Source organism: Rutidosis leptorrhynchoides, chromosome 9 (genome assembly GCF_046630445.1).
Source record: "Rutidosis leptorrhynchoides isolate AG116_Rl617_1_P2 chromosome 9, CSIRO_AGI_Rlap_v1, whole genome shotgun sequence".
Classification (NCBI taxonomy): domain Eukaryota; kingdom Viridiplantae; phylum Streptophyta; class Magnoliopsida; order Asterales; family Asteraceae; genus Rutidosis; species Rutidosis leptorrhynchoides.
In genome coordinates this window covers 74,294,105-74,299,028 of record NC_092341.1, presented here as the reverse complement: position 1 = coordinate 74,299,028, position 4,924 = coordinate 74,294,105, and positions in this window count along the sequence as shown.

Genomic DNA, 4,924 nt, shown 5'->3' with positions numbered 1-4,924 from the left:
TAGTAAATTTACCAACAAATTTATTGATCCTTAACTTTCCGAAAAAGTCATCATCTTTATCGAAACCCTATTATATATTCATCCGCATCTTATAACAAGAATTGTCATACCAATTACCAGAAATCAGCAATCAGTATTTTGAATCTCGCAGCATGTCTACATCAACCAATGTATGTATATGTATAACATTTACCTCTTAGAATTATGATCTTTCATTCTGAAATTCTGAAAACACCCCTCCTACGAATCAATACTCTAAATGTTGGAAAAGCTGAATGAAGCAGCAGAAACTGCAGACAATCGTAAACGACTATAACCGTTGGAAGTTTGATGATAAAGAATAGTATGTTGGCAAAGCACAGAAAAGTTGGAACTGGAAAACAGATTGAGCAAACTATGAAGGAAACCAAGGACAAATACAAGGACCAAAACTCCATATTTAAAGAATCCTAATGATTCTGTTTCTGATGAAATCTTTAGCGAATACCTTACTCTTTAATTGCTCTAAATCATTGTGAATGAATTTCTTCATCACACTATGATTCTAAAATTCTAAGATATTATCGTATCCTCTATTATAAATATCCTCGATATTTCTGATGATAATTTCATAACTATTCTTATCCGAAATCATTTACCTCCTCGCGTTATCTGTATTACATCATAAACGAAACTGTTTAGTTTCTATACTATGTAAACCTTCAAGTTGAAAATATGAATGATATTGAAGTAGTGTTGGGAACTGAAGCATGAGTTAGTATAATATAATGACACTTGATCAACGTGATTATATTACAGTAACTCATGCTGAGTTTTAATGGAACGTGATGATTCACAGGTCATAACGTCATCATGTGCCATGTTACACGACTCTTACATTCTACCTAATCTCCAAACATATTAAGAATATATCTTCCTGATATTTCTATCTTTTCTCGTGACTTCTGGTAATTTGACAAGTCAAATCGAGCTATCATAATTCCTTTCTTAGAACATTAGTCATGTTCATTCGAAATTCATATCTACGAATTCAGGACCATTATTCGCTTAAATTAAAGTCGGGAAGAGAAAACAAAAGTATGGAACTCCAAAATATAAAGAAAACGAAGGGAGTGGATTTATAGTAAAATATCTGACAGAGCAATCAAAACAGATGATCGCATTTAAAGCGGATCCGAATTTCCTTGATTACCGAAGAACCAAATCTTATTACGCAGGTTTTCTTTAAATCCTTTGAATTTCGGAAATCAATCCTATCTACGTCAAAAGATATGACGAATCTACATTTACTAGTTTCACTCCTTTGGGATAGCTTCACTCGTACGCTTCACTTAAGCAAATTGTTTTATCCATATTACTCGCTGATGATAAAACTCTAATTTTCAGCTCGTATGCGTCATGAAAACATACTTATTGTCAGTCATGACCATTCCAATCAAATTTCTGGATGAAATTTCTTTAACGGGTAGGTACTGTGACAACCCAGAAATTTTTGACTAAATTTAAACTTGATCTTTATATGTTTTTGACATAATAAGCAAAGTCTGTAAGGTTGAGTCTCAAAAAGTTTGAACTGTTTCATATATTCAATTGACCTTCGACTACTCTCGATGATTAACGAACAATTAATTGTAAATAGATATGTGTGTATGTATATATAAATAATAATTCAAAATATAATTTGAAGTATTATATGTTGTTGTTATTAAAAATTAATAAAATAAAAATAGGATATTATAATAATTATTATTAAAAAAAATATATCTATATATATAAATAAAGTATATTAAAAATAAATATTAAATGATTGTAATACTCGTTTGATGTTCCGATTGATATTAAGCAAACAAAATTCAAACTTATATGATTTTAAAATAAACGATAATCCGAAAACGAGTTCTATAAATTTTAGGCTTACCAAAAATGTATTTAGGAACTATTTGTTGAATTTTAAAACTTTATATATTTTACTTGGGGTTGGGAGTGAATAATTAATTTTATTTAATAATCGAATTTTATACCATAATGACCAAAATAAATAAATATAGTTAATTTAAAAATATGAGATTTTTCTGAACACTTTTATCCGCCACTGATGTAACAACGGGGTACGAAATAATAGTCCGTGAAAACCGTCGGTAAAAATCTACAAAGTGCCCGGCTGCTAAAATATTTGAATTATGATTTCAATTACTGTTTCAACTTTTGACTTATATCCTATTCTATAGATATATATGTTACACATATGAATTGAATATACATACAACTTATATATCCATATGGGAATTCATTCTCCACAACTTCCACCACACCCACACCCTCTCCACCTTTCAACCGACACCCATTTGATCACCACCTTATCAAACACCTTCTTCACTCTCGAAACCCATTACAGCCATGCTCCTGCATAAACATTCGACACCACCATATTGCTACTACACAAGCTATTGCTTTGTTTTTGTGAACCACCTCAAAACACAATACACAGTCACCATCGACTTCCACTCTCATCAATATGGAACCACCACCAGTAACACCTTTCACCTTGAAGCCACCTTTATCACCACCTTGATCACTAGTTTCACGACACCATATTCAACCTCAAAAAACCACCCCGATCATTATCTTTTGCTAGACAAACTTTGATCACCCAAGCCACCACCTGAATAAATTTTCGGTCTTAATCACTAACCGATCACTACTTTTCTCTACCATGGCAACCATCACACAAACACCCTCACTGCTCGCTGCTACTTATTGTTCCGGTTAAAACGACCCAAACCAACACCACCCTATAATCGTCATACCCAAAAGATTATTCTTGAACCCACACTTTCTATATCTTCTGTTCTGACCGAATATCAACCACACCCTCACCTTAATGCTTGTATCATACTGCTCTTTATTCCTGCATATTTGTTGCCCTCGTCAAAACCCACCACTGTACGAGTACGAGGTAACACCAACACAAACCACTATCTTCTTGTTACTTTCTATTTACTAGTTCATCCAAGTAACCCAATTAACCTGATAGTGCTCCAAATGAACATATATTTAGTAGCAATATCCTCCCAATATGTAAATTATTTAGTTGTAATTGTCCTATTTTAAGTTGTAATCGTTTATATTAAATAAGTGCGAAGACAAAAGGCGAAAATGACGATTTGAAGACGCAAATGACCAAAAAGCTCAAATGTACAAGATACAATCCAAGTGGTTCAATTTATTGATGAGAAACGTCTAAAAATGACAAAAGTACAAGTTGTGGAACGCAAAGTACAAGATATTAAATTATACGAAAGGACGTTCAAAAATCCGAAACCGGGACCTGAGCCAACTATCAACGCCCGACGCAACGGACCAAAAATTATGAGTCTACTATGCACAAGAATATAATATAATATATATATAATTATATAAAATTATATATATTATATTATATAATTAAATATAACGTCGACAAGCTAGAAAACAAAGCAATTGGGCATGGCCAGACTGGCCATGCGATCGCATGAGATTAACACTGAGAACCCATGCGATCGCATGGGCCTCAGGATCAGACCACATCTATAAAAGGCAACGAGTTTTGGCCATAAAAATAATAATAATAATAATAATACTCTGTAATAAATAAATAAATATATATAATATATATAGTATAAGGTAGTTTTATATTAGATTAGTTCGGGTTATGTAAAGGTTATTTTACGGGTTTTAAAGTCGGAGCTCTGTCCGTGTAACACAACGCGATAAATAATCAATGTAAGCTATGTTCTCCTTTTTAAATTAATGTCTCGTACTTAAGTTATTATTATGCTTATTTGAGCCAAAGTAATCATGATGTTGGACTAAATATTAAAGACGGGGTAATTGGGCTTTGTACCTTAATTGGGGTTTGGACAAAAGAACGACACTTGTGGAAATTAGACTATGGGCTATTAATAGGCTTTATATTTGTTTAACTAAATGATAGTTTGTTAATTTTAATATAAAGATTTACAATTGGACGTCCCTATAAATAACCATATACACTCGATCGGACACGATGGGCGGAATATTTATATGGACGAATAATCGTTCATTTAACCGGACACGGGAATGGATTAATAGTCTATGGAATTATTAAAACAGGGGTGAAATTATGTACAAGGACACTTGGCATAATTGATAACAAAGTATTAAAACCTTGGATTACACGCAGTCGATATCCTGGTGTAATTATTAAACAAAGTATTAAAACCTTGTTACAGTTTAAGTCCCCAATTAGTTGGAATATTTGACTTCGGGTATAAGAATAATTTGATGAGGACACTCGCACTTTAAATTTATGACCGATGGACTGTTATGGACAAAAACTAGACTGACATATTAAATAATCCAGGACAAAGGACAATTAACCCATGGGCATAAAATTAAAATCAACACGTCAACCATCATGGTTACGGAAGTTTAAATAAGCATAATATATTTTATTTCATATTTCATCGTACTTTTATTTACTCGCTATTTTATTTAACATCATTTATTTATTGTCATTTATTTTTCGCTACTTTAATTATCGTCATTTATATTTTGCATTAGGTTTTAATTATAACTTAAAATATAAAATCGACAAACCAGTCATTAAACGGTAAACCCCCTTTTATATATTATCAATATAATATATTTTGTACAAATATAATTGTTTAAAAATATAGTGTGCAATAAGCCCGCTCCATGTGGAACGAACCGGACTTACTAAAAACTATACTACTCTACGATTAGGTACACTGCCTATACTGTTGTAGCAAGGTTTAGGTATATCCATTTTGTAAATAAATAATTAAAACTTGTGTAATATTTCGTCGTATTTTGTAGTAAATATAATAGTATTTCGTACCCTACTCGCATTTCGTATTTAAATTAATGCTATTTCGTACACCCC